Raw genomic sequence first — 21,848 nt, 5'->3', positions numbered from 1 at the left:
ACTAGGAATGATTGATTTACAAAATTATAAGTTACAAATTTAACAAGTTAAATGTATAAGTGTAAAATTAAGATAAAAAGGAACTTAGAAATGAAATTTAGAAGCTTATCTAGAGGATGCTAGTGCATTGCATATACGTCTAAACATAATACAACAAATTGACTAGAATCAATCTTTCTTTTTGGAAAATGTGCCAAGTCAACATAAAAGAGAAATAAACACAACCATATGGATCACCAAGTAATTAAAAATGAAAACAATAAAATTAAACATATCTAATCAAAATTGAATAATAAAATGATAGGAGAGGGGATATATTGGCAAACTCTCATGTGGCTGAATATCTTTAGCAAAAAAATGGTGCATTTAATATAGAAATATTTAAATAGGCACTACTATTGAACAAAGCACAAATTTCATGATTATAAAGTGAAAATCAATATATAAAGGGGTCAAGAGGCACACAAAAAGGATATCTATCTAGATGTTTTTTTAATATGTGAAAGACATGACCTTTATACATATATACTCATCAATAAACTTACTAATATATATCACAATAATATACCCTAAGTGTCAATAATTTGAAAGACCCGACAAAAGAGGTTTTTTCCTACATTGTAAGTCTATCTTAAAGAGCATCCTCTATTTAAGCTCCCTAAGTCTTGATTAATATCTTCTCTAATTCATTAACAATATACAAACATGACATCAAACTATCCACACCAAAAAACACACTCCTCGATTACAACTTCTTTCCTAGTCACAAACTCCTCTTCTCCTACAAGGTTATGTTATAGTTCTTTATCTTCACGAGTGAAATCCAACGCTCCTATTCCTCTTCTTTTCTAACTATCTACAATTTACTTTTCACTTTCTACTTCTTCATTATCTTCTAACTGATTATCTAAAAGACCTCTCAAGGTCAATTGATAGACCTTTACTAAATGCAGTTAATATGCTTTCACAATGGAAAAACCCTCATACTATTCACAAAAATATCATTTGTTCAAATATCCAATTATAAACTCTTTAATTTAAATTATGTTTTATTAATACAAAAAACAATCACAAAAATTATGAAAAATTGAAATAATAAATAAATATAACACATTAACTTACATATAAAATCTTGATAAAGACTACGACATTCACAATTACAAAACTATATGCATGAAAAACATATACATACTTTTTCATGACATTGACAATGGAGATCTCTCTTTTATAATATTTTAATTAACTAATTTACCATTTAATTTATTCCTTTGTTTAAAAAAAATATTTATCTTTAATAAAAAGACAATTACACAATCTTAAAGAGTATACATAATTAAATACAAAAAACCCTAGAAATTGAAATAAATGTTGCCCTAATTTCAAATATTCTCTTTACCCAAAGCAAATAGTCCCCCTTTGGATATAGTCTTCTAATTACGTGGGAACATTCCAATTTCAAAAAAGGAATCTTCAAATCACTATAGTAATAATGTTTTCCTCGAGAGCCTACAAATTATCAAAATATTCCGCATGAGGACAAGGATACATTGTTGTACTTTTCTTGTAAGTCAAAAAAGCTCAAGCTAAACGTAGAAAATGTGACCATTAAATGTCCCATCAAATGTCAAGGCTTAAGTGCAACAAATATATGAATTATTAAATAGTATAAATTAAAGTTGATAATATTTTCCTCACTATAAGCCACCTTACTAAATAGTATAAGTTAATGTTGATAATATTTTCCTCACTATAAGCCACCTTACTAAATAGTATAAATTAAAGTTGATAATATTTTCCTCACTATGGAAAGATTAAATTTTGATGCTACCTAGGAAGGCATCCTAGGGGACTAGAAGGATAGAGGCATGGCTTAAATTTCATGGATGTGTGTTCATATTTAATATAATTTTTTAGGAAGTTTGTATTATATGAATGGTGAAATTGAAGTGGCGTGTGAGAAATTGTGCTTTTTAGTTATAAAAATGTTAATTTGATTATTATTATAAATATGTTATTTATGAAAGGGGTAGACCATCAAATTTGTCTTTTGGTAAGAGGTCTTTTAAGAGATTTTGATGGAGGAGCATTAGGATATTGTTCTTTAAATATCACATAAGGACTAATAATGTTACATAAGTAGAAGATTTAGTCATAGAGTTAAGCCTACATCTTTGTTGGGATTTTCATTCTTTGTAGAAGAAGGGTGTCCATTTATAGTTATTTGAACGATTAAAATAGCATCGATATCTAATAAAGTGTTGAGAATGCTTCCACCATTTTGAGATTTTATTCCTCATTTTCTTTGTCTTTTGAATACTTTATAAAGAAGTGAATGGATTAGCACACTTCCTAACTAATGTTGAAACATTTTAAAACAAAAGTGAAGTTTTGATTGAAATATACGTAGATAAACTTGAGAAGTTAGTGGTTAGAGAAGTTAGTATAAGCACCATTCAGACACCCTTCTTTACGCTCTATAATTAGGGTAAAATGAGAGATAAATAGTGCTTAAAAAGGAAGAAAAAGATAGGGGAAGGAAAGTGATGCATACACACTAGTTGCATCACCTCAATTTATGAAGCAATGACTTATCAAGATTGTGTCCTTGTCTTGTTGCCTTCACATATAAAAATATCCTCTTTGATGTTACGTTCCTATTGCATGTCTATACATTTGTGTTTACTCAGGGATTTTTTTAGCATACATGCAACCTTAGCAAGGACAAACCTACATGAGAATATAATCAATGGGGAGACCTATAATTTTTCCTTCTAAATCCAAAAAATGGAGGCAACAATTCTCTAAGAAATGGAGGAAATTATAAAAAAGATACACAAATATCATGTTTGATTGTATTAATATGAAAATGGATTGTTATGTGAGAGTGGGTACAAGCCTTTAGTCATAAAACTTGTCTAGATTCTTAGACAAGCTACCTAAATAGCAATGTTAACTAGAATCTATAATAATAATACTTGTAGATTCTTGGATACACTACCTAGATAATGACATTGAGAGTAGTATTTAGCTACCTCGCTAAATATGACCTACCACCAAGTTTACATTTATGACATGCACATGTGGTCTAGAATATGAGATTTACAATAAACAAGCTAGTTTCGTGACAAAATGTTTTGTTTGGACACACAAAATTCAAGCTATAACAATTGAAAGAGGATGGGGTTGGCATTTCTATAATAGACAATAGGGTAAATGTATAATGCAATAGTAATAGAGAGGAAACATAAGGCACCATCATAATAAAAAACATAAGGCACCATCATGCAATATAACAATTGATTTGTCAAAATTATTTTCAAGGCATTGATATGAGATGATGTACCTCATTTAGAGCATACTCTAGCTTTTTAATTTGATGAAACAAGAAAGGGTAAAGAGGAATCCCATCTCTTTATGATAATACTTTATCGAAATTTTAACATGGCTAGATCATAAAACAACCATGTAGAGAGGATTGGTTGGGTTTGGAAGAGAAAGAAAAAATATTTTGTTTTTTGCTGTGAAACCTTTAAGTATAGTGGAAATTCTTGTTTTGAATGGAGTTGTATAGGCCATGTCAATGAAGCTATAAATATTAAATTTTAAGCATTATATATAGATGTCATTTATTGTGGTACGAGATTTAGATTCATGTGGTTTGGATGGTTTTCCTTCAAGTTCAAGGATTTTAGCAAGAAAGAGGGAATTAGGAAGAAATTGGATGATTGACCAAGGTCATATAGTTTTCCTTCAAAATAATAGTAAGAGAATGTTACAAAGTTCAATAGTCCTTTGGCTAGCATTTTCACTATTTAGGCCATACAAATTGGAACATTGATTACATATTTTAAGATATTGGGGTGGGAAAAAAATCAACGTTAAGAGTTTGGAGAAATTTTTGAGAAGTGGTTTTTTGTGAAGTGCCAAACTAGAACCTCAAGTAGGGCTATATGCCCTCTCCAGATCTCCATTCTATCAAATGCCTATTGTTTTACCATTTTGTTTTCAACCATGATGTAACTACATGAACATAAAATTTGGATAAAAGCTATATATAAACATTAGAAGCACTAAAATTATAGTTTAAAATAAACTTTTGTAATAGAGTGCTATTATGGTCCTTATTTACTTATGATGTAATTAGTTTGTAGTTTTCATGACTTAAAATCTTAATTTTATAATCAATTTTTATTTTTAATAATATTTTAAAGGATCTATATCGATTACCTATCACTTATTTTAAAAATATAATGAAATTAAAAAATATTGAAATCAATTAGATAATATGGTATATGATATTAAAATTCATTGAATTTATTTTGTAAACTTCAAAAGCTACATAATTCTTTTTAGCAAATATGACAATAAGCTTCATAGGGAATACATTTTTGTGTTGTTATATATTTGGACTATGAATTGAATTTTTCAAATATATATTTGTATCATTTTAACTCTATAGCATACTAATACCTCGAACATAAAATTATTTTTTAAGTAATGGAAATTGCTTCAGTTCATTAAAGACAAATATATTTTTTAGAGGAGATTATATGGTTTAATATCAAGGGGATAAGTCTATATACTATGTTGGATTATATAAAGATTATTTTTTAACTTAAAAAAATTGCAAACAATAAATTAGTGTCTTCCTTAGCTACATCCCAAAAAATGACCTTCACTAAAAAGTATAAAATAGATTCAACTGATACTTAAAATAACTATAGGTTGCATAAATTAGAACACACATTAAAAAAATATTATGTACTATTTATATACATGTATACTATATGAAGTTTGATGTGACAAAGAGAAAAATAGTTCTCTTCATCAAACAATCTTACTAAACACTTTACTAAGATTAACTAGTTCTTCTATGTAAGAAACTAATCTACTAGTAATCTAATAGAAGAAAATATTATTCTAGCTAATCCTAATGTGTTTTACACTTGATAAATTTTAGCTTTCTAACAAATTAAAAACATAAACAAAAACTACAAAATGATTGATTTACAAAAGTTTAAGTTACAAATTTAACAAGTTAAATGTAGAGCTATTAAAGTTAGATAAAAAGGAATCTACAAATATAATCTAGAAGATTACGTGGAAGATGTTAGTGCATCATATTGATGTCTAAACATAATACAAATAATTGACTAGAATCAATCTTTCTTTTTGGAAAATGTTCCAAGTCAACATAAAAGTGAAACAAACATAGCCATATAGATCACTAAGTAATTAAAAATGAAAATGATAAGATCAAATATATCTAATCAAAATTAATTAATAAAATGATAGGAGGGGGGAATATATTGGCAAACTCTCATGTGGTTCAATATATTCAACAATAATATCCTATAGCTACAAGAAAAATAATTTTTTTTAAGGGTTGTTTGGGATCCTTCCAAGAGTGATGAAGCCTCTTTTTGGTTTTCCAACCTCAACAACAACAAAGATGTAGAAAATGATAAAATAGAGTGTGTGTTCTTTATCCTAATTGTGTCTATAAATTTAAAGAGCGATGGTAATAAAAATAATATAAACTAAAATGAAAGAGATTACAAAGATGTGAATATCACAAGGTATTAGGGGAACTACCATAGAATGCTACAATAATAATAAGAATATAGAGAAAGCAAGAGAAAAGAAACAAGAACAATATCACCTCTTGAAACTTGATGAAGCTAAAGATAAAAAGAGTGTTTTTGAATGCCCCAATATATTTAAGAAGTTAGTGTAGATGTGCTAGTTGTTCTCACATGGAGGAAGTAATGCCAAGAAAATTTTGGGAAGTTGTAAAGAGATATCTAATCAATATGCAAGAAAAAATATTGTGTCCAATCAAAGAGATTAAAAAATGAGAAATAGGAGGGAAGAGAAAGGAACTAAAAATCCACTCAAAATCATCTTGAGTGGTTACCACTAACTTGGGTAGGTTGTAAATAGAAAAATAATTGAAAATGGTCACTAAATGTGAAACTATAATTAGATTCTAGTGTGTTGCACAACTTTCTGTACATAGTGCTAGTGTCTAGACAGTTTGAGCTCTAAAAAAGATGAATCACAAGAAGAAAAAAAAAGGTCAAGATACATGCAATATTAGTTTTTATAAAATTACTATTGGTCCCTAACCGTTAACACTATGAGGGGGAAATGACTGCGACAAAGGCCGAAATAAAGCTATAAACTCTCTAAGGGTATGGACACAAAAGTGAGTGAAAAACATAGGATGAATTACAATAAAATTACATTAAATGATTTTGAAATATTTTAATATGTTGCTACAATAGAAACAATAATGGAAATACACTCTTAACCCATGACAACATCTAAAAAATATACTACTAGATGAAGCTAAGATTTTGCAAACATGAAAGTTCATGCATGATCTCTTGTTGAGATCATCCTTTCGAGTAAAAGGGTTTTTATCCTCATTCTTGGAAAACCAAAGGGTTTTCATCATCTATTTTTTTTGTAAGTCTGAAGTTTTTCATCGTTAGATTTGATTATTTGAACATTGGTACTTAGAATAATTTGAGCTAGAGTTTCAATCTACAAAATATTGTATAACCTTATAATAATGAGAAACCACAAAATATATCTCCTTTGGTGTATTCAAATGGTGTGGAGCAAATATCTGCTATCGTTGGCCCTTGATATAATGAACATTAATATCATATTTTGATCTCTATGTACAAGGTACAAAAGAACCTAAGAAAACCTCTAAAATGGTGTCCAAAACTAAACCATTGCATTAATGAGACATTATTGTTATAATCCTTCAAGTTGCAAGTGCATGTAAATATATGCCCTTAATTTTGAATAATATTTTTGGGTGGGAGAACCCCTTTTGGAGAATTTGTGTGTTCAAATTGGTCAATAATGATGCTCATAATCATGTAAGGGGTAGGAAAGGTGAATACTGTAATGTGAGAATGCCAAAGTTCAAGGTGTGGGGACAATGATGTCTCTTTGTTAAGGATTAAGAGTGAAGTATACCAATACAAATAAGTTTGACAAGGAAAGGAGAAGGAGTGAGGGTCAAGGGAAAGGGATGCTAGGATGGATAAGCCTAATAATCTAACATAAATAGAGGATAAGAAAAGTTGGCAAGAAAGGCATGCTAGTATGGTAAAATTTGAAAGTTTGGTGAGAACTAAGGAGAAGTTAGACTTAGATGCAAAGGGATGTCAAGATGGTAAAATTTGAACGGGTGACAACTGATAAACACTTAGAAATACGACTAGGGATATCCCACACATTATTTTTGAGACCTTTATCACTTCTAATACATTGAAAAACATCTGGAGGATGGCAACAAATCATACTTAGGCCTTGGCTTAGCTTACTAGAGATACGGATTTGCTCCTTGTTCCAAAAATGCAAAATTGGTTTAAAAGGGGACATTACAATAGATTTTACCAAAGAAGAATGATCCTATCCTAGAAATTTCCTCAAAGATGCCTAGTAATACCACCCCTATTAAACACAAGTTGTTGACATCATGGTAGCAAAGTCCATATACATGGTTAAGGTTTAGTTATGCACACATGTTCAAATATGTATATAGAGACCAATTATATAGGTGTAAAAGTAAACCAAAATGAAGTAAAATGAATTTTATAGTTAGAAGACAATTATTTGACAAAGGCTGAATTCCCCGCACACTAAGAAATCACCTAACAATGTTTGGTAAAGTTAAATTTTCATTGATCCTAAAATACAATACTATCACTTTCTAATATTTAATTTAAATAATTTATTTCAATAACATTATCAATCTCATTTCTTTATTATAAATTAAATTATTCATTACTTATCATTTAATTAATTTACATTAAATATGCCATTTACCTTTTAAAACATATCTATTTTAAAAAATGATATAATATGCCACACAAATTTTTAAATAATAACACCGATGATACTTATATAAATTTAAATTTAAAATAATATTTATATTCAACATCTTTAATGTATTCATTATATTCAAATGAAATGATATTAAAAAAATCATAATATTCTATATTCAATATATATTTTAAATTATTTATTGCATTTGCATTCAAAAAAATTATGATTCATCATTTATGATCATAATTATGTTTAATTTGTATAAATAATTTTGCATCATCATCATACGAATTCAAAAATATTTGAGTGAATTGATAATTATTATATACAATATAAAACAGTTGTCATGCATAGCTGTGTTTGCTCTTAAACCCATATGAGATAATGATAATGCAAGTTTCATTTTCTTCTACCTATTTTTTTTTTTTAAATGATTAGCATGTAATTACTAAATTTTACCATTAAACTTTGCTTTTTCCAATATAATTTTTTAAAAAATTGTAGCAAATTTGTAAAAGCTTGGATACTATATTTAATTTTTTTTTTACTTTATGTCACAAGATTTGAATTCCATATGGATTATATTGCATATGCTTTTGTGCTGGATTTTGATTTTATTAAATATGTGTCATATCAATAAATAAATTATTGACCACCTTACCACGCACTTTGTTTTTTCTATACCATATTCTTGTGGGGCTTTACTTTATCTTTACACTTTAACAAATCCCTTCTTTATTTTTTTCTATTCTTTTTATATTTTCAATAAACATACTTTGGAAGCTCCTTGATGAGACATGCTAGTTTTAATTACTCACTCACACTTAAAAGACATAATTAATAAGAATGTTGACATCGCATATTTTAATTGTCCTTAATTGTAACTGCTTTTGCAATTTCCCATTTGTCATTCAAATGTTACTTAGTATCCAACATGATTAGATTTCTAATAGTTAAATTAAAAATGTTAAAATAAGGACATTCTAGTTTTAATATTGGTAGTTATAAGTACATTTTGAAAAAAATATAATAAAAAATATCAAGTTGGATGTATAATCTAAAAAAAGGATTCAAAAAATAGATCAGAATAAGTTAAAATATAAGTGATCATTTTAGGAAGAGGTGATAGAGACCTGTCATGTATTAAATCATTTATTAGGTTTTCTTGATGAGCATCTCAAATACTTTTTAGCCATCCTACTACTTTTTCACAATTAAGGTGACAATGACACCCTACCTTAACTGAAACATCATAATTGTATCGATTCTCATTTATCTAGAAAACTTACCACATAGAGAAGCAAAGGAAAAGCCTTAATTTTACATTCACTTTGGCTTTGTCTTAAGAAAAAATAATGTAGTGCATAAGTTGACAAATCCTAGCATATCTATCATCCTTTAGCTATTTCATCTCTAGTGGTATGGGCCCATCCTAATTCATTTCGATCTTTCCATTTTGAGTTGGATTTCAAGTGCAATTATGTCCCTTGAACAAAATTGTGCTCACAACCACATCGTCCTAATCAAACTCATTTTCGAAACATCTTGGAATAACTCTTTATCAAACTAGAATGTTGGTCACTAGTTTATACACCAGGATATTTTATCTTACCACCTAGAATATCATATTTAAAGACAAGTCTTAAAACACTAAAAGTCATCTTAAACTTTGAAATTGTATCTTAGAGAATTATCTTGAGAGGAATTGGATCATCTCTAGAGCATTTTTTATCGCATCAACATTTCATTGACATATAATGTAGTGTCCACCCTTGATTTGACTTATTTTGACTAGAGTTGACTTTTATATTATGCTTGATAGACTTACCTAGACTATATTTTGATGATTTGGATGATGTTAGACAATATTGGACATATGCTATTTTGATTTATCTATATGGATGTTGGTACTATCATGATTGATCATGTGATTTGATGATATATGTACTCGATGGATTTTATATGCTCCCTGTGTGATGGATTACTTATAAATTAGATTTATCATGGTTTTGATGATGATTATGATTACGATAACCCTACTTTATGTTTACATATGATGAGATTTTTATGAGATGTGTCTGACTATTGTTTGATTGTCTTCATGATAGAGACGATTCCACACCACTCATTGCGAGCGGGATGTGTCGTCGCAATTCTCTTTCACTTGCTTGTTCTATATATGTATATGTATATGTTGTATTATCGTTTTGTGGTTGCAGGATTTTGCAGGTACCAGACATCGACTCCACCTGGCTTCACAGGTTTGAGCGTGTCTTTAGTTCCAATGGCTTATGTGGTTCGGAGATGGCATGAGTTTCCCTTCACATACTCTAGGTTTAAGTTGTCACTAGGCGCAATTGGTCATGTCAGTTGTTAGCTTGGCTCTTTCAGTTTTGGAGTATGTTAGTATTGATTGACTCTTTTGGTATGAGGATTATTTATGTTGTAGTTGATTTTATTGTCACGTGGTTATTTATGTGGCGTTGGATTATTTGTCTATTTGTTGAGAGATTTGATAATTAGTATTATTTATTTTCAATTATTTGATTTAAGCTATTTGAGCTTTTGATTATTTAATTTATGATTTTTAGAATTATAGTATTTAATTAATTAATAATTTTGTAAAGATTATTTAATTAATTATTGATTATTGATTATAGTCTAAATATTAATTAATATTTAATATTGGAAGTAATAAATTATTTAATGGTTAAATTATTTAATTATTTGATATTTATATATATTTGATAATTAACATTTATTGATTATATGATTATTTTAATATTTGATAAGCTTTGTTGTTGCTTATTATTCTTTTCATTCCTGTGAGGTTTTTCAGTTGGGTTGGTTATTCTCTGGGAATTCCTCTAGCATTTTCTTCCTTGGTTTTGGGGGATTTATGCATTCTTGGTTTTTTGGCTGGAGTTTTGGTTGGATTTCGGGTTTGGCTTGTGGGAACTCTTCTTCAACTACAAACCATCACACAGGTTGCAGGTTGAAGGCCTCTTCATTGGTTTCTTGTTTTTCTTTGAAAGTTTTGAAAACTTGTATGCTTCGTGTTTGATTTGGATTAAAAAAAAAGATTGGTGTATGCATTCTCTTTAGTCTTCCTAGATTTGGAATGTGTATCCATGGGATTTTAGATTCTTTGCTTGGTTTATAGTTCTATAAATAATGTTTTCTGTGCATTGCCGTGAATGTTCGACATGAGGAATATCTTGCAGTATATGTCTTGTATGAATTATTTTAATAGATTTCTATTTCACTCATCCTCTTGTGTATGGATGTTATTTGTTATGTGGAATGTCTTTTTAAATGTATTTGAGTTATATACTATGCTTTGTATGTTTTAGATTCAAGGTTGTTGAGTATTGCCTCAGTTTTGACAGTTATGGAGATGTTCTTCCTCCAAAAAAATCTGCATTATGTTTTCAATTGGAGTTCCTTGGATTAATATTATTATTTTATTTTGTTCACATATTATTATAGTTCATTTCGTTCCGATTACAATGAGTATAAATACACCATATTTGGCTGATTATATTTTGAACAGTTTTGATTCCGCACTTAAGCAATTTTCTGCTGAATTTTACACTTTTTTTTCTATGCGCTAAAGGAATGACTACATGTGCTAAGAGATCACCTAGATGCGCTAGGCTGTCAGTTGTTTGTGCCATTATGTGTATTTTTAGGGTTTTTCTCCTAGTTTGAAGCTTGTTTGATTTAAGTTGGATTCGGGGCCGTACCAGAGGCTTTTTGAGGGCATTTATGATGTTGTCTAATGTTGATTTATGATTGGTAATGTCTTCATATGATTTAATTTTGAGTTTTGTATGAATTTTACTCCATTTGAGTTGTTTGTGCTTCCTCTCTTGTTGATGTGCCAAGAGAGAGATTGAGATTCTTGTGATATGCGTCAGCAAGTGGATAGGCCTTGCTGAGATTATTTGATGATTCATTTCAGATTTGATGGCATTTCTTATGGCCTTGATATGTTTATTTGGCCAAGAGGCTCATTTATTTTTGGTTCTCATGATGGTAACTTTCACATGTTTCATGATTATGAGATGAGATTGTTGTTTGCATATGGATTATTTATGATTTCAGATTTATGTATGTTCTCAGATCTAATTATGATTCTAGAGCCTCTTGTGTTGTCATGTTTGAGACCATGTTAGGGGGGGAGTGGGCTTCCTTGCGATGACCGGGGTCACGAGAGATAGGCTTGCATGAGGTTCCTTGTAAGGATGCATGAAGTCTAGACCACCAGGGCACATTGGAGTTTTCCGTGATTTGTAAATAAGTGATAACCTAATAATTGATGGGTTGGGTAGTTAGATTAATTAATAAGATGATAAATTGATTTGTGCCTCATGACTTAGTCCTAGGGAGGATATTTTAGGATAAGCATGAGAAGGTCGTGAAGACGGTAAGCTAATCTCCCTTAGTCTCTCATAGGTTGAGATGGCTCCACATGTCCATCAGGCTAGTGCCTTGTGATATTATGTTATTGTGTTATGAGGATGGCATGTGATGACACTCCACTCCTACATGTGTTTCCCCTTTATGATTTATGATTATGCTTATTGGATGCATTTATATTTTGATGAGTTTTATGCCTCTTGGAGTTCATTCTTGTTGTATTGTGTAAGTTCTTGCTTGAGAGTCCTTGTGTGGTTAGTCTCCTTGGTTATAGGTGCCAACTTAGGTTTAGAGTATGTGTTGGGACCTTGTGTCACCTCCTAGCATGGGGGGTGGTTCCTTTGGTTCCACATGGTCGGGAGGCTGGTGCTTTTTAGCCATTGGGAGGTTCTTTGGGATTCTTCTTGCGTGGATGTGGATTATTCTTCATGATGTACTATGGATGTACCTTGTAGCAGATTTATGTAATGAATAAGATAAAATGTATGTAATGTAATACTTTTGTATATCATAGACAAAATCTTGTAGTAGGAAGAGCTATGCTCATGATGTATTTAATGTACTTATATTTGTAGATGAATTGTAGTTGGAATAGAATGGAATTGCATTACGAATCAGTTGTATTATCTTATGAAATGATTAGAGGCTAGTTAGAATGTTAAATAATCTTGAAAGATGAATTCTCATGGAGTAATAAATGAATATGTTATAGGATGTTGAATGGACTTAGTAAACATGCATGTTTCATATAGATGCATTGGTAGAAAGAAAATTATGCATATTATGGGAAGTAAGTAATGTTGTAGGTTGCATATCTCATGAGTAGATAATTAAATTATGATGCATTAATGAAGGTGAAATATACCTATCATGTGCGTAGTATGCTATTGTGGAAATGAATTTAAGTAATGATGCTAAGTACCCTAGGGAAAGATTAATGATGTTGTGTTATTTCTGCTTGCATTAATTCATGAAATGAGTAATGATATATGTTCATATTGGTTAATTGATGAAAATATGTAAATAGATGGAGATGTTTTTGATTAATGAAAAAGCAGGTTTTGAAGGATGTTTTTTATAGATGGAGATGTTATGTGTTGTATTAGTTGTTATTAGATGATAATTTAAATTTTTTTTATCTCTATTTGTATATTATTGTTTAGTTTCTCTAGGGTATTTTGGTGGGCATTACATATAATACACATTAAGTATACACCATTCACATGTCTTTTGTGTCTTTGAATATTTTGAACACAATAAATGGGTTTGATATAAGGTCAAGAAAATTCCATGCTTGAAAACTCTCATATGATACTCCCAAAGGTGTTTCTTAGCCCCGCTAGGTTTAGAAAGAAAGTTTTATCCTAGGTGTATAGGATTAAGAGGTGTGTAATAGCAGATAAAATCAGGTTGGAGTGGACAAAATCATGCTTTATCAAGATAAAATCATTGCATTCATTTTTCTAGATAGAATAAATACTATAAATAGATTAAAAATATGATTTTTAATCTTGATCTAATATTGAATTCTAAATCTGATTGTTAAACACTTCTCAAAAAAATTAAAATAATCAACAACAATATCATCATAGAATTGAATATTTTTTAACCTTTCATTTATATTTATCATTTTCAAACAAATAATAATTAAATCTGATTATTTATTGATTATTCTATTTTCTAAATCTAAATATCTATTTATGTGGACTGGTTTTGCATTTAACAACACATTACAGAGTTAAGATGAGATATTATAAAGATTATACAAATTTTAGTTTTGGAATTTTTATGGTAAGACTTGTTTACTAATATAAAAGCTATATGTGATAATAATGAAATTAAAGATGAACATCATTTTTATAAAACTGGTCATTAAATTCATCAATCTTCAAGCTTTATATTTTTTAAAGCATATCCAATGTAACTCTTATGTTTGTGTTTATATATTATTGATTTATAAATTTCAATTGTTTAATTTATTTTATTTTTTATAATTTAAAAAATATATTAAAATATTAATTAATTTATTAAATCTCATAATTTTTTTTAATAAATTATTGACTCAATTTTTAAATTTTTTTTTTGACAAAAGGCTTGAGCCTATAATATATTAGATATGAAAGGGAAAAAATTACATAAAGAGAATAAAGAGAATATATAAATACAACTCCTGACTTGAAACTTACTAAGAACATTTGGATAAGACCAATCTGCATGATTGGAGAAGCAAAAAATCATACTAAGAAAGAAAGATTAGCACGAATCAATCAAAAAGACCCTAAATTGTAAGAGGGATACTACCAACGATGCTAGCCCACCTTGAACAACTAATCCACTATTACAAGCATCTTAACTCAAAAGTAAGCAGATCAAAAGAGCTACAAAATTGTTGAAGAAGATACAACCATCCCAAGACTGTGTTGCACCGAGTCTGGAAATCTGACAGGAGTTTTTCAAGCAGTGATCCTTGATCCTTGTGAAGAGGTTGCATTTGTTGGAAGAGGAAATGAGGAGAGGTATCCATGAGGATCAACTAGGGCATGCTCACAGAGAACCCAAAAAGCACTGAACTTAGCCATTAAAATTGTAGCAATAGGCTCACCAATCTGATGAGCATTATGTCGAACCCATTGAAGAAAGGGATGAGGATAAGCATACCCCAAACCATAAATGAAAGACAGGAGGACCGAACGTGGTACAAAGTCGAACAAGAAATATTCTCTATTTAAAAACCTCCCCACTAGATGTCCTCTAAAAACATGTCATATCTGCTTAGTTGGGAATTCAATTCTTCCCAGGTGAACGCAAAGTAATGGACAAAGGCCCCCATAATCAGTCTTGTGTAATCCTTTGACTGAGACAAGTCCATGACCATTGAAGCCAACCTCGAAGCTACCATGTTGGGGAAGACCACTGGATTTGCATTTATCCATTCTTCTCCTATGATCACCCACACTACCCACTCCACACTTCCACACGGTACAACAAAGGTATTTGAAATTCTTAGTGGATGGACACAATTAATTACATAAAACATATTGCGATCGAGCCATGAATTTGACGAAAATTGATAATGTTCCGGCGACATGGCCACCCCCAGTCGGTACAATATATTCGCCATTTTCCAGGTTGCCGACATGAAAAATTTGCCATTGGCGAATATTTGCCACTAAATTAAACCTTGTCGCCAATACAATATACGGTGGACACATGGTAAATTTAATTTTTTTGCCTACACTCTCTGAGGTTGCCTTAATAGACGACCATAATTCACCTATAGGCATATGAAGATTTGTTGGCCAGGAGGACCCAATTCGCTTGACATTTTGTCGATACGTGTCTCCATTCACCCCAATTTTTGCCAACTCTATTTTATTTGCCAATTAATTGAACGACCCATAATCACCTCGAAAATTACATAAGTCGTGTTATAGTTAAGTGGGATTCTCCAAATATTTGTATACCATATAAAATTCCTACAGAATTCACCATATAAAGATTGGTATAAATACATTCAAAGATGAGATCTATCTCTACACAATCTGGTGGCTTCTAGGCTTCGAATTCACATAAATAGCGAAGTTTAAAACCAAGGAAAATAATTGATGTTGACTGCATTGGTGACTGCTAGCGACCTAAAGGTGAGCGATCATATTTTTGAAGTGATAATTGATGAATACTAAGAGGGGGGGGTGAATTAGTATGCCAAAAATCTCTGCACTTAAACACTTTGCAAGACTAATAGTAAACCGATAAAACAGTTTAGTAGACAAACTGGTTAACACACATGCAAACCAAATAGATAATAATGCATTCACCCATAGAAGCAAAAACACCATAACACAAGAGATTTTGACGTGGAAACCCAAATGGGAAAAACCACGGTGAGATGGAACTCACAAGTAACTATCCGCAGAATAGGAACCAGACCGGTTAATGTCTTACAATGTTCTTTACCAGAACAGATCCTGTTAGGAATCTCAATCTCTATTAGGAGATAAGTCCGATTAAAGACTACCTTGCTAGAGGATTTTAGATCCACAAATGTGAACCACCTTGTTAGAGGATTTACAAAAGGCTTTTGGGCCTACCCGGTTAAGGGCTACAGACTTGTCAAAGATGTGAGTAATCAACAAGTGTTTGATCTAGCTAGTAGCACATATTGCTCGGTTAGATCCTTGATAGTTCGTTCCTAATGCACTCCAGCATTACTTCAGTCTTCTACACATTCATATTCTCTCCAACTCCTCAACCACTTTAAACCCTAGCAACAACATAAACTTTTGCTACAACCACATCAACAACCTAAAACCCTAGACATGATGTCCTTATAAAGGAATCTGGTTTCATGTCTGTCCAATAGGCTTACATTACAATTTCCTAGGTTCAATGAACCTGGACATACTTGGTAACACGACACAAAAAGCACCGTTAAAGTGTCAGCACCATCAAACAATCGGTGGATGGTAACTCATCACAAAATGCTGGTTGGTAACTCATCATAGAGTATTACCGGTTAATACAATATATCGATTGCCGGTTTGTCAAAAATGAAGACTGGTAAAAATGTGTTATATTCCTCGTACCGCTTGGGATCCATGAACCGCTTGGGGTCAACATGCCGCTTCAGACCGGGAAACACATTCTGCAAAACACTAATAGTCTAAAGACTATAATACAACATACTGGTTGGAACAAATACCAGTTGTGCTCTAACTTATACATATAAAGGAGATTTCAATGCAAGTGTGTGTCCATCAATGACAATCACAACATAAACATAAAAAATGCCAACAATCTCCCCCTTTGGCATTGATGGCAACACTTAGGAAAATAAAATTTTGACATCTAAGTGATTTACAACAAAATCTTGCCATTAGCAAAATTGCTCCCCCTAAGCATATACACTATCCCTTTAACAATACAATGTATAACACTTTTGCATATAGAGCATAAACATTGAGATATTCAGAGCATATATCAAAATTTTGATTACCAGATACTTCTCCCAAATAGAATTCTTCTCCCCCTTTGCCAACAATGACAAAGTATAGCTGAACAACCCTGTTTTCATTTGATATTAAAATAATAAAAGTTTATGACAATAAGGAATAATACTTGTCAAAAATAGATTTAAAGTCCTGCAAGAATTGTTTCATCGACAAAGACCAGGACTCAAGTAGGGAGGTGGCTACTTCTTTTTCTGTCTGCATCTGGGAGACCTGTTCTTCCATGGCATCAATTGTGCTAATCTCCTGTGTAACTGTTAAGGCATCCGGTTTTAGATAGCACTTCTAAATAATTTGTAATCGTGGGAGTAGAACCAGTTGTAGCTCCTGCAAATCTCTAGACCGGGTGTTGATCTCTTGCTCCATTTTTGCTAATTGGATGTGAAACCAGTGAACGGTTTTCCCATAAGTTGTAAAGGAATCATAAGGTGGCTTGAATGTGCTCATGTAGGACTGCAAGTCTATTTGATGCTTTTTCTTTTGAGCTAGCACATCATCATAGAAAAGATGGGGTTGGCAGATCTTGCTGAGTAGCAGATTCCCCTCATCTAGAGCGTCCCTTATATCCTTTTGTTCTTTCTTCAGTTCAGACTGGAGCTCATTCAACTTCTTCACCAGAGCTATATTAAGAGCTTTTTGATGCTTCTTCTTGACTTTTGCCTCTGCTGCCTCTTCTAGGCTCTGCACCTGATCATCCACTACTATGCATAGGAGCTTAAGTTTAGCTAGTGATGAATCAGTGTTGGGAATATTTGTACCGGGTATCAAATCGGTAAGAGTGTCCACAACCACTTGAATTACATCCTGCTCCTTCTTCCTTCGAATAATTTCAAGGCGCTCTTGAGCAACCTTGATGCTTTTCATTAGCTTCGTTTCACTTGCAGACTGGAGATCGATAGGACTGGTGAGATCAACTGGTTTGGCTTGACTCTCGATTGCCTTTGGAGTCTCCATCTGGGTGCTCTTCTCCGCTTCTCCTGCCTTGTCCTCTTCCGCTTTCTTCTTCTTCGATTCTCTCCTCTTCTCTGCTTTCTTATCCTTCTCTGCTTTTTTCTTCTCTACTTCTTTCCTTTTCTCCTCTTCTTTTTCCTCCTCTTCCTTCTTCCTTTTCTCTGCTTCTCTTCTCTTCTCCTCTTCTTTTTCTTCCTCTTCCTTCTTCTTCTTCTTCTTCTCTGCTTCCTTCCTCTTCTCCTCTTCCTTGTCTTCCTCTTCTTTCTTTTTCTTTTCATCTTTTTGCTTCTTTTTCTCTTCTTTATCCTTCTTCTTCTTCTCCTCTTCATCTTTTTTCTTCTTCTCTTCTTCATCCTTTTTCTTCTTCTCTTCTTCATCCTTTTTCCTCTTCTCTTCTTCATCCTTTTTCCTCTTCTCTGCCTGTTCCTTTACCACTTCCTGTCTGTCCTCAACTTGCTTATCAACCCGTTCAGCCTGTTGCTCCTATCCTATTGCCTTAGATGGTGTTTCGTGAGTAACATCTTCTACGTCTAGGGCATCGACATCAATAGTGTTGATCGGTTCATCAACCGGGTTTCCTTCATCATCAAGTACTTCGTCCAGTTTGGATATAACCGGTTCTTTCTCAGCTTGCCGGTTGGCTTCAACCACTCGATGCATCTTTAGAGCTTGTAGAGCACAAGTGTGTGTATCCTTGAGCACTTCCTTACCCTTCCCTTCCAGTAATAGGAGTCTTCTTCTTCTCATGAAGAAAAGACCTTTGTATTTGTTCATTACATCGAATAGTTTCGAATTTGATACATCAGGAAAGTGTTCAGCAAATTTTTTTTCTCTCATTTCTTGTTCCTGCTCTATGGTAATGCGCCATTTATTGTCTAAGGACTTATACAAAGAATCCGGTGTTTCAGATCTAATTTCTGAAGGCGACTGGTCATTAACACATAAATACTGAATTATTTCCTTTTCAACCGCTTCCTTTTCATCATCATTAAAGTCATCAAAATACTCAATTAAATCATGTAGCAATTTTCTCCTAATATTCTTTATTGTTCTTTGACAATGTGTCAAAGGTTTATAGGAGGAGATATCAATATTTACTGGTGCAGATGATGTCGGTTCATTCTTTGTCTTCTTTCTTGTTTGTCTCACCTTTTTGGGCTGCTCCTCAGACACAGTTTCCTTTGAGTCTAGTGTATTTCTTTTTGTCTTCCTTTTCCTCTCGAAGACTTTAGCCGGTGCTGCTTCTGGTTTCTTCTTGGCCGGTGACCGTTTGGTCACTTTTGGACTTGCTGTTGTAACCAGTACTGATGCTGTAGGCACCGCCTTTGCCTTCTTCACTACAGGTTCTTTTCCTTTCTTTGCAGAGGGTTCCTCGACCGGTGTAACCCTTTCTAGATAGGTTTCGGTCCTCTTTGCCTTAGGGTCAAGAGGTGAGGCAATAAGGGTAGAGGCATACCCTTCCAACATATCGTACATCACTTCATAGCCCATTGGCTCCACTTCTTCCTGTCTGGGCTCAACAACCTTCATTATGCATTTATCCACTTGGATGGTGAAACATATATCGTCTTCATATATCTTGACGATGTCACCTGATATCCTCATTCTTTTGCTCATTTTCTGTCTAAACTCATCAAAATACTTGTTCAGAATATCAGGGTAACCGGTTCCAATTGCTTGAATGCTTTCCTTGATTTGCTTGGTCACCGATTGGTCAGTAGACCACTGGACATCTCCTACTCCTAGAAAATAGCCTTGGAAATAGAAGAACAACCCAACCAGTAGTTGTCCAAACTTGAACCTTAGTGCATTATCCTATTTGATCGACTTCAGATTCAATAGGAGTTGTCTCTGCATACCGGTGCACAGGTCAAATGATGCATCCTCCTTTATCATCTGGTAAGCGGCATTTACCGCTGCAGCAGATATAGAGTTCATTCTGCTGGCAGAGAATGTCCGCTAGCCTATCACCATGCATACATACTTAGCCAGATCATCCTTGATAGAATTGACTGTCATGCCTCGTGAGTCGCTCACTGAACCAGTGAGCTTGGACATTTCAGTTTTACTTACCATCCTTAGGAATGGCACTTCCTCTGTGTTGTAGAAACCGGTGACTGTATGAATTGCCTGCGGCGTGATATGATGTGTTCTCTCTAGGTACATCTTGTCACCATGGACTCTGCTCAGAATGATCCTTATATGATCCTCTGTGAAATCCTCCAGGAAGTAAACAACATTGTGGAGCTTCTTCTTCTCCAAAATATTATACTCCGGTTTGATCTTCTTATCCTTTCCACAAAATAAACTTAACTGGGAGTGGATAGCTAGAGACCTTAGGTCTTCAATCTTGCAATCTATGTAGTCAGAAATTCCCTCTTCTACTATCACACCAGCCGAAACTTGTGATAGGGCATTATACTTAGACTTTCATTGAATAAAACTTGCAGACTCGATAGATGCACTAGAACTGGTATGAGATGCGGAAGCCATGATAGAAATTTTAAGAACTCGAGAAATACCTTTTGAAACACGTGAATTTAGGGCTTGTAGATTCTCCTTCACTTCACACTCTGTCGGTTGCTGAATCACCACTTTGTGTTCTCCACTTGACTATTTGTAGTTTGGATTTGAATCTCCTTCGTGGTTTCTCAATTTCTCAAAATCTCAGCTCAAATCGCCTTTTCATCGCTCTGCTCTTTGAAAAACTTTTCTTCGCTCAAAAACTAATAGTGAGAAATGATTTGAAAAATGCTTTTAAGCATATTCCTCACCTACCATCATTAATGCTCCTCCATTAGGGCGTAAACCCTAATTTTGCCTTTTTACCATTTTCGATTTTCTTCCAAAGGACAGGTATCACATACTGGTTAAGGTCTTTTATTGGTGTAAACCGGGGGTTTGAAACATTTCATTGTTTGCTCCCCCTAAGCTTTTTCTGAAGCTTAGTTTGCCGGTTCCATGATTTCCACACTAGGTGCAGAAACCGGTTCCTCTTGTAACACCGCTGGTTTCTTCTTCCAGGTTTTGTTCATGTTCTCTTGAATAGTGTCAACACCAATGTTTCCTTCCGGAGTGACCGGTATATCATCAGATATGTTCTTTCTTGATCTACAGAATCTGGCAATGTGACCCAGTTTGTTGCAGTGATAGCAGACCAATCCAGGTGCTCTCCAAGGTCTATTGTTCATGTTTCCATTCTTCCTTCTGCATGTTGCAGCAGTGTGACCATGACCATGATAGACCATACAGTTTTCTCTCCATTCGATTGCCGCTTGATAGCCACCGCTTCTTTGCTGATGATTGAAGGCATTAAACCGGTTGTGATTCTGGTTCACAAAAGGTTTAGGACCAGCTCCTTGGGTCCTCTGAGGATATCTATCAATGTTGTTCACAACTGACCTGCATTCAGATGCTCTATGCCCATACTTGTTGCATGCATAATAGTTACCATTGAATCTATAGGATCTAGGCTTATCATTTAGGAAATAAGGAAAATTGTTGTAAGCCTTACTTCTACACACATTTGTAGTATGTCCTTCTTTAAGATAGTTGAAGCAAACATGTTTAAAATTTTGCTTACCTTTATCCTTTGATGCCGATTGTTTCTTTGAC

Source organism: Cryptomeria japonica, chromosome 5 (genome assembly GCF_030272615.1).
Source record: "Cryptomeria japonica chromosome 5, Sugi_1.0, whole genome shotgun sequence".
Classification (NCBI taxonomy): domain Eukaryota; kingdom Viridiplantae; phylum Streptophyta; class Pinopsida; order Cupressales; family Cupressaceae; genus Cryptomeria; species Cryptomeria japonica.
This window is presented reverse-complemented; position numbering follows the sequence as displayed.